General features: G+C 44.3%; 1 pseudogene; it reads right to left on the bottom strand.

Moving 5' to 3' along the window:
* Positions 1 to 2014: 2014 nt before the first annotated feature.
* LOC123167671 (putative disease resistance protein RGA3) lies at positions 2015 to 8893 on the bottom strand (annotated as a pseudogene).
* Between the last annotated feature and the right edge of the window lie 1816 nt (positions 8894 to 10709).

Below are 10709 nucleotides of genomic sequence, written 5' to 3'. Positions count from 1 at the left end.
AAAGGATGGAGATAGCCGCAATGAATGAAACACATGGAAAGAAAAGGAGGCTATAAGCTTTTCAGTCTAGCAAAGCAACAATCAAGTGGTGATGACATTCCTATAAAATAACTGGTGATTGTGCAAAATATGAGATGGCTGAATATTATGTTGTATATTGATCTGACCCGTGTATGGGGTATATATAAAAGTGTGATGGAGAGAGAGAGACTTGGAGTAGAGGACAAGTGAAACCTATCTTATCTCTCCCGTGATCCAGTCTTGGTGTATGGCCTGGTGCTGCTGAGTTGTGGTTGGTTGGTGTCACCGTCGACGTCGCGGTACATGCTGCGTGTTCCGCGCGGACGGAGCTGTTGACACTACAACACGGCTGAGTTTTAAAGGCATTTCCTAGAAGGCGTTTTATTAAATGCCTTAGATTGGCTTGACTAGAGGCGTTCTTTAGAAAATGCCTTCAAATGTCGTAGTAAGCAAGGCGCTTACACGGAACGCCTCAGTCCATATTCCCGTTCTTCTTCTTCTTCTTCCACAAATACTTGTCTCAACTTAGCATAAGATAGCTAACCACACATGTCATGTGGTAACGCCTCCGTCCATATTGAATTGAAGGCATTTATAAAAAACGCCATAGTACGTCCCAGTATATGGGGCATTTTGCGAAATGGGAGGGGGGGTGCCATTTAACAATTTTTAATCATGTATTTGAAAAAATGTCAACTTTTCAAACATATTTTTTTGGTGTCAATGTTTTTTCATACACATTCTATATTTTTTGTATAGATAAGGAATCAGCCCACAGTGGGCCGACAGGACGCAATCAGCCCACAGTGGGCCGACAGGGGCCAGTCGGCCAGCTGTAGGCCGACTGGAGTCCAATCAGCCTGTTGTGGGCCGACTAGGCCCAGTTGGCTTGCAGCGGGCCGACGGTGTATTATTTTTAAAAAAAAATTACTCAGCGTAATATTTATGAAAATTAATAAAAAAATGTATTATTTTAAAAAAATTAGCTATGAACAGAGTCTAATAGCTGCAAGCAATATGTAGTTTACAGAATTGCAGGCAATCAACCGTGGAAAAAGAATAACAGCAATCAGCACCAAGAAAGGATGTTACACATCATCAGCTGAAATCGAACTGATGATAGCCAGGTGCTTTGAAATGTTGGATGTAAGACTTTTTATTATGAAATTAGTGCTCATAACTGTTTGGAAGCCAGGCTTTCTTCCTACCCAGGTTTCAGGCGACATGTATTTATTTATTACTTTGTTTGCTGATACTTTGGTTGGTTTTCAGTGCACAAGGGCTGTGGCGAGCTATACACTGTGTCGGGTGGAGCCTTTTTTAAGTGCCCTTTTTCTTTCTATACATTTAGTAGAAACCATTTTGTTTGGTCTAATAAAGTAGGGAGTACTTCCAGCGGTAGAATCTCTGAAGAGAGATTTCATTACATGTAGGTTGAGAACATGGCAGCTTGGTAGCGTGGCGTTATTGAATGTGTCGGTTGTTGCTGTCCATCAACTGTTCAGTTCCTTGTTATTTTGGGTGGATACAGTGTAAGGCAGGGATGTCGTGTCTGGCTGAAGAGAAAAAGATATATTTTCTGAAGGAAACAGAGTAGTTACTGTCATTACTGAGGCAATTCATTGTTAACGGTGTGCCTTTCTGAATTTAGACAGATAACAGATGAGTTGAATCACTCTGTATTGCATTCGATGAGCAGTAGTGTTACAACGATACAAATTGGGAGGCTGAGAAGCTCCCGCGAGAGACGGCACAATCTGTACATCGTGCAGTTTGGCCTAGCTAGATCCAATAATCTAGGATACAGTTATAATAGGAAACGCAAACATATAAGTCGGTGACGAAGCAGGCCAGAGTAGCGAAGCGCTGCCATGCCAGGATGCTCAAGCCAAGGCAAGTGCTAGAATGGCCGAGGTGCTTGCGTGCACATTGCTGAGTTCTAGTTGAACCTACAGTGGTATGTATACCAAGCAGTATGCGTGCTGGTGTTTTGAGTGATCTACTCCATCCAAATGAAAAGCAGTAGTGTGCTGTTTCATTTTTATTGCCGTGAAGCAAGCACTGATCATTTCGCCACTGCCTTCCATCTTATATGTGCTGGCAAAGAGAAGCAATCCACACAAAAAAAAAATGTAATTAAGCACTTGTCACCGTTCTAGCAGGGAATGATGCAGAATGATCCAAACGCTAGAGGACAGTATAGTACAAACTGATGTAATGTTTTCCCGAGATGTAGAGGTCAACAAATATCTAGGTAATATAAAGTCAAGATGCAGATGTGAACATAATAAGTTTGTTTTGATTATTCCTAATAGGTTCTGAAATATGCACACAGCCTATTACCTCCACGACTATTCACTATTTCAACTAATGTGTTGTGTAGTTCCAGAGCTGTACCACATGCCAGGGCTATCAAGCAAAGGAAGAATCTTTGTTCCGTCTGAAACTTTGAAAACACATTCACATTCACATTCACATATGCACACAGCCTAATAGGTCCATTCACATTCCTACTTTTGTGCAGAAAAGCGAACAATTACAGAACCACCTTCCATATAGATGCAAAGGGCGAACATACTAGACAAACCTTTCAGTGATAGCCTGACATCTCAATATATGAAGTTGGATCCAACGGGTAGTACCATTCTTGTCTGGCTGAAAAGATGATGTACCAACTAAATTAATATCATAACTCGCGTAAGCTTCTGAGAGTACATGTTATTTGAAATAGGAAAGACTGAAAAGGGTGAACAACTGAAAACTGTTATACCTTTCTTTTGATCCTCAAACCTGAACTTTCTAGGTACACCGCCAAGTCTCTGTGAGTAACAACCATATGAAAACGCTAAGTACCAGGAACCATGCCAGAGCAAATATGATGAATACCTAACAAACCAAGAGAAATGGTGAATGCTAGAACATCTGGCATCGAGAGTAATGTAGCAGTGGGTGAGAAAATGGCAAACCTTAATATCAGTAGCGAAGCACAGAAGTCTCGCCTATTATGTGGTGATATTTTGAACCTCACAACCAAAGCTGCCAGGTACACCCACCAAGTCTTGACCAGCGATGCCGGCCAAAATTTAAATGCAAATTACAAACAAGCCTATGAGAACAAGGATAAGAACACCTGCACAACAAGTCAAGCAAAATGTTGAACGCCAGGAAACCTATTAATGATAGCATGTAGCAGTGATAAAAAAATTACAAACCTCGTATCAATAGCAGAACACTGAAGGCTGACTTATTCTCCAATCATTTCGTGGTAATATCTTGATCTCGACAGTCAATTTAGTAGTGTACACGAAGTCCCGATGAGTGATGGCTACTGAAATTTAAATGCAAAGTATGTAGAAGCCTATGAATACATGAAAGGTTTTATGATTTTCGTCCAGGAAGTAAAACTAAGAAACTCCAATAAGGCATTAACTGAAAATTATAGTGATTTTATCAACTTGTAAGTACGAAGACAAGGCACATGGAGAATCAATTGTTAAACAATTGTTTCATAGGAGAACCATTTTCATTGCTCTGGGAAGAAAAATGGCAATCTGATATGCATACTGGTATATGGTAGCTCAGGAGTCAAGATCTGGTTAGATGTACATACCAGATTTATATACAGGAAGGTAGAAAGTTTCTGGTAATATCAATAATGCAGCATCGAAGACTAATTCATTTCTGAATTATGCTATTGTAATATTCTGATTCTCACACCGGAACTACTTAGTACACCATCAAATCTTTGAGGAGTAATGAAAATCCAAATTTATAAGCAAAGAAGCTACAACCCTATGAGAAGAAACACCTGCACAGAAAACCAATTTCACGATTTTTGTCCAGGAAGAAAATAAAAAGGAACTTCATGAAGCACTAACTGATAATCAGACCTGTTTTCTCAACATGTGAGTGAGAAGACAAGGGGAATGGAGCAAAGTTTTAAGTTAGATGTACTTACATGATTTGTGTACAAGAAGCAGGCCACAAGACCCTCATCTATGTGACAAGTGTACAAGGCTAGAAGAATGTACATGGGAGCCCCAAGGCAGAGACCTGCATAGCAGATGAAAACAAGCACTAATTAGATTATGTTGCAGGGGGGAAAGCAAGGGTGGTTGTGGGATCTGGGAAGCGATGGGGACAAACAAGGAAGTAGCTTTTCTTACCTTGGACCAGTCTCACAGTTACAGGAAGATTTTTGGGATGGTTCCCACTAACCCCTGGCACTGCTGTGTTAGCTCCGCGCTGCCGCAGCGCCAGACATCTAATTCTTGAAGTGATTTGGGGAGGCCATCCTCTGGCAGTGACCGGACAAGCGGACATGACCAGACCGATAATTCCTTGAGGTTGGTGAGCTTTTGCAGCCCTGCAGGGAGGCTCTGAAGCTTGCTCAAGTTGATAAACATCAGTTTCTGGAGGGAGACCAGCAGGTGAAGGGCGTCCTCTTGGTCCTTAGTAAAGCACTCCATCTCTTGGTTGCCAAAGAAGCCCAGGATGCTGAGGGAGGAAGACAGGAGGTTGCAGATGGGCACAGATAGGATTCCCATGGCATCATCCGTATAGAGCTCCTGCAGTTTGCATCCATTCTGGGGCGAAACAAGCTGTTGCAGTTCCTGCTCTTTTCCTCCATTCAGAAGCTGCTGCTTTAACTCCTGATCCCATCCAGCAAAGAATCCAGGGCAGCCACCAATGCTTAACAGTATGAGCTGTCCCCCAGCGGTAAGGAGATGCCCCAGGTTCCCCATGCCTTCCACACCCTCAACATGGAGCTGTTGCAGAGAGGATGGAAAAGGGCAGCAGAATGGAGAACTCTTTGCGGATAGTATCTTTGGGCACAACGAAATTTGTAGAGTCTTGAGGGACCGCAGGGCCTGGAGCCCTCCCCTGGCAAGAAGAAAAGGGGGGTCCACCAGGACCAGCTCTGGACAACTCCGGATGCTCAACAGCTGCAGTGTGCCAGAGAGTTGGGCAGGCAAGAGCAGCAGCCCTGAATCATCTTCTTCTTTCTCCTCCACCTCCGTAGCTGATGATGTTGTTTGTTGCACATCCAACCCCACTGACAGTTGTGTTATCTTTTCACATTTTTCGATTTCCAATTTGGAGATGCTTGGGAGGTGGGTGAGGAGCTCTGTCAATTCCTTCCCACATGATTCCTCGCCCTGCACCACAAGATGCTCAAGGGGGTGCTGCCATTCCACATCACCCTCTACAACCACACCATCTGAACCCTCTACCATCAACTTCTTCAGTGAGGTCAACAGCAGAAGGTGCTTTGACTTCAGAGCTGGGCACTTGTGGAGTAACAAACGCTCAAGACATGCCAGCTTGCTGAATGCTACCACCTCATCTAAGCTCTGCAAATCATCCTTTCCTGCAATATCCAAACAGCGTCCCCCAAAGAAGGAATTTGTTGAGTACACAAGCCTGTCTAGTAGCTTTACATCACTTATGTTCACACTATGCAGAGTGTCCGTCCATGGGATATGAGCCACTAACAACAGTTCTGGACACTTCTCTATACAAAGCTCTTGCAGTTTGGGAAACCAATCACTATTCCGGTCTTGATCTGATGGGTAAATAATATGGCTTGCAAATGGCAGCTCCAACAGTTTAGGGCAGTCTTTTATAATCAATACTTGCAAAAGAGGAAACATATGATCCGCATCCTGTGATGCTACCCATTTTCCAAAACTTCCCAAGCCAACAAGCTCAACCCTTATTAGCTTGCAAAGGCTTTGCTCTATAACAAACTCCTCCATTGCGGGAATATGTTCCAATACTACTTTACCAAGGCCCCACATCTTCCCCAAAGGAGGGAGACATTGCCAAGAAACACCAGAGAGATGAAGAGATTCAACAGTGACCTTATCACCCAGCCATGTTGGAAAAGAAGAGCCTTTGTGCCCTCTAATGCACAACTCCTGAAGATATCTATGTGGTTGAAGGCTCTCAAGGACAACTGCTTCTGCACCTGGCTCGGTATTAGACCGCTCATTATCCCAATCTAATGTTAACTTCTCCAAGTGGATTTTCTCTCCCAGATTTGTTTTGGCTGCTTCTTCTTTAGTGTGTATATTCTCAAGGTTATAGATGCCAAGCTCCCTTAGTTCCGTCAAATGCTCTAGTTGACATGGTTCAAACCCTTCAAATTTTTTATTGACTCTAAATACCATCAACTCCTCTAAGTGTTTGAGTTTTCCCACATTGACAATATCAGAATGCAACTCATCAGCTGGCGTATAAAACCGACGCATGTTTACAAGGTTGCTCAACTCTTTGGGCAAATGACAATTGTGGTACCATGACCCTAGACCCAAAATCCTTAAATGATAAAATCTAGAAATGATAAGTAGTACATGCATCTCACTCTCACACTTTGTCCCCAGATATAGGTACCGTAGATGAACAAGTGCTGAAAAGTTAGGTAATATGGACTCCACATAATACGGCGTTTCATCCAAACGGAGAACACGAAGAGCATTTGCTTCCCTAAAAAAATCACCCAGAATGCTGACAAAGCTTTCATCCACTTCTCCAAATAACATCAAAGTATGCAACTGTTTGACATTCAAACTTGTCTTCAGTTTTCTCAATTGCCTCTTAAGCTTTTCAAGAGAAATTTTATCAACATCATCTATGATTATTGACAAGTGGTGGATGTTTGGATTAATTTCTTCTAATCTCACACTAGAATGATGCACAGTAAGACATTCATGAGATGCAACTTGCAATGCTAAATTATGTAGCAGGTCATGCATAACATAACATGGATAACCATAACGACTCTCCTCTCTGAAAAATCCCCATGCCACCAGATCCTTTAAATTCTTCGAGCCTGTAAGTTGAAGTGTTTGGTTTCGTGCACCAGGTTGTAAGATACCTAATCCAATCCACAAGTTGATTAGCTGGGTGGCACTATACTTGTGATCTTCAGGAAACAATGCAGAAAAGGAGAAACATTGTTGGTGTTCGAAAGGAAGATGGTCATAACTAAGCTTCAATGCAGGCATAATGCCATTGGCATCGGTCTGTGTCTCCCATCCTTTACTTTCTAACACCCTTAACCAATGATGCAAACTAAGGTCTTTACTTAATAATGCACCAACTGTTTTTGCAGCAAGAGGGGAGCCCCTCAGTTTTTCCATTATCTTATTTCCAATCTCGAGCAAACAATACTGTCACTTCTAACAGGCTCATTGCCAAAGATAAATGCAAGGAATAACTTCCTAAATTCTTCGGATTCTATTCCCTGCAATTCAATATGATTAACTGTTCCAACCATCTTTGCTATTTCTGGAAACCGAGTTGTGACTAGAATCATGCTACCCGGTTCTTGTGATGTTTTGAGTGGCAACAATAACCTTTTCCAATCATCCCTGTCACTAAACTCCCATATATCATCCAGTACAAGCAAAAACCTTTTAGATTTTAATCTCTGTTCAATCAGATCTTCTACCTTGCCATCTTTTTCCCCTTCAACTGGAGGGATGCATGTTTTAATCTCTTCTAGCAGCTTATTCAAATTGAAACTGAGTGACACACATATCCAAATAATGACTTGAAAATGATTTTGAACTTGTTGGTTTCTATGTATGTGTTGTATCAGAGTTGTTTTTCCTATTCCTCCTGGACCGACAATCGGAAGCACAGTTACATCATGGCCAAGGTATTTACCGTTGGTCATATCATGTATGATGGTATCCATGATATGGTCCCTCCCATACAATTTTGGCTCTATACTTTGACTGGTGGTGATGGGACGACTCTGGGAAATATCTGGGATAGTCATAGGGTCACAACTCTGCAGAATCTGGGTAACCTCTTTACGCACAGACTGCAGTTGCTCTACAATGTGGCGCATTCTTTCAGAGATATGAGCCCTATTAAACTGCGGCATTGGTGTTTCTCCATGTGGCGCACCACAAAGAGTTGGCTGGCCAGAACGATCATCATGGACATGTGGGGAAGATGAGCAAGGGAGGAGTTTACCGAGCTTGGGCATGCATCCACTGACCTCCTCATTGGCATTTGGTGCGGAGGAGGAATTCCCGCGTGACCTCTGCATAGCACGCGGCAAAGCGCAACAGCTTGCCCGCTGTCTTGCCTCTTCTACTTCTCTACCAACGCCTGCAGGGCTGGGAGCAGAACAACAGAATGAGGATATAAATGGCAGTTTGCCAACAGCTTTGGCGAAGTGACGAGCATTGAGGGCAAGGTCGTGGACCCCGCCCTTGGCATGCTGGTCTGCAGCATCGGATGTGCCGTTGAGCTTGTCGTGGATGCGAAAGTAGTCCAGCTCATCCAGCAAATCCTCGGCAGAGAGCGCTGAGTCCCGCAGCTTCCCCAGCAGCTCCTGCATGGCCGGGCCATCAACCTGCTTGTGGCTGGCAGTTTCGAGGGTGGCCTTCACGAGCAGCAACTCCATCCTCAAGGCCTCAATGTTGAGACCCAAGTTCTTGGTGTCACCCCAGGCCTGCAGCATGCCATCAGCAACGGGGGCCAGCGCCTGGCTCACCACCCATTGCGCCGCGCTGAGGAGCGCATCCATCCTGCGGCGATGTATTTAGGATTAGTGATGTAGCGATGAATCAACAGAAATTCATTAGGGTTGATGCAACATAGCAGTAAATGATACTCACTACAGAGGATATTAGTTATACTTGTAAGTCGTTGCTAGCAAGTATAAGGAGGGGCAGGAGAGCAACGAATAAAAAGCACTTACGTAAACACACGGGAGGGGTGGCGCCTGCCGTCCGGCCGGCGCACGTCGTGGAGGCAGTCGCCGGCGAGGGATATCTGGATGAGAGTTGTGTTGCTCAGCTGAGGACAGAGGGTGGAAATGTGGTGCATTAACTGCGGGAGGGAGGGAAGATATATAGAGAGATGAGCAGATGGTAGTGATAGCACCAACGGCCAGGTCTGATGACTAACTAGATTAATCGCAGCCAGCAACACTAGTCGGCTTCAGATCTCGCACCACTGTCGTCAAGGCACGTGCACGTGCGTCAATCTGTGCGTGGCAGAAAGCACGTGACCTCGCTAAAGCATCCCGTTGGGCGAAAGAAAACAAAAGCCTCAGATCATTTGCGCCAAACTAATTACCGCCCCATGCAGCAACACCGTAAAAACACTTACCAGTGGCTTCAAATCTCACGCTGGTGCATGACCAGTGCCGTCGCAGTCTTCAAGGCTCGGTGTTCCCGGGCAATGCTGGCCTGATTGGTCGGTGTGGCACAGGCAGCATCAGTAGTTCAGGTTTGGCAAGGTCTGAGATCCACCTAATGGCACTCATATGCATATCTAGCTTATCTGTGCGTAGAGGCCATGAAAAAGAGGAGAGACCCACCATTAAATATCCAGACGGTGGAAATATTAGTTAAACAAACAAACGATATATTCATATATGTAGCTAAACTAATCACTCCACGCATAGCATCCCATGAGTACTTGTTAATTAGAATGAGCTGGGGATGGATGTGGATGAAACAACTATCGATATGTGCATAAATGCAGACCGACTTGGTTAATTGGCTCCATCCAATGCAGATACCTGCTAGTGTAAAGCATCCCTGCCCCATGGAGCAAAACTATAGCAACAATACTCGGCGTCAGATCTATCACCGTGGTCGTCAAGCCGCGTGTGCATCAACCTGTGCATGGCAGACAGCACGTGACATTGCTAAAGCATCCCGTTGGGCGAAACAAAACAAAGCCTTAGATCTCAGACGTCGGCGAAAAAAAAACAATGCGCCACCTCTCTGCTAAACTAAACTAATCGCTGCCCCATGGAGCAACGCCATATAAATACTTACAACTTGGCTTCAGATCTTGCGCTGGCCGGTGGCTGCCCAATGCCGTCGCGGTCTTCAAGGCTCAGCGTTGCCAGGCGACAACTGTCCTGATCTGCCGCTGTGAGACAGGCAGCATCAGTACTGCAGGTTTGGCAACGTAGACAGATTATTATACAGGAATCTGTACTGCCATCCCAACTACTAGGCTACTAGTATGTCTGAGAACATCAATCACGCATGCTGATCCTAACTAGCTAGGCGCTCAACACGTGCATAGCCAGATAGCTTGCTTGAGGTAATAATGTAGGAGCTTAATTTTGGACAAGTGTCAAAACTCCATCGTTATCTCTGTTAGAAAGCTAGCAAAGGCCATGAAACAGAGAGAGAGAGAGAGAGAGAGAGCTAGTTAGTGGAGCAGTCGTTCGATCACAGACTCGTCGTATTTGCATAGCTAGCAGTCGTTTGTTTTACTCTTGTGTGCATGCCCTGTAGTGATCAATTATCTCTTGTGTCGTCTGTCCAAAATTACATGTGGGGGCATCCATGCGGATGCATCGACTACCGATAGGCATGGGAGCTGAACTAAATAATACAACCTGTCAGCTACCTAATTAACTCCATCCAATGCAGCTGTCTGCAAGTATCTGTTACGTTCAGTATGTAGTTTATAAACTCCGTCCAAGGTTTGTCTGCTAACGTTCAAGTGTAGATTATTTACGACGAGATGTGATGGTGTAGCATCCTATGGAGCAGCACTACAAAAACAGCACTCGGGCTTTAGATCTCGTGCTGGTGGCTGGCCAGTGGAGTCGCAGTCTTGAAGGCACAAACAGCATTCAGCAGCATGCCATTGAGTGAGACAAAACAAAGCCTAATATTTCGCGCACTGTGTGAATG

Source organism: Triticum aestivum, chromosome 7D (assembly GCF_018294505.1).
Source record: "Triticum aestivum cultivar Chinese Spring chromosome 7D, IWGSC CS RefSeq v2.1, whole genome shotgun sequence".
NCBI classification, from domain to species: Eukaryota; Viridiplantae; Streptophyta; class Magnoliopsida; order Poales; family Poaceae; genus Triticum; species Triticum aestivum.
Note: the sequence above shows the minus strand (reverse complement) of the source record. Positions and strands in the feature narration are given on the sequence as shown.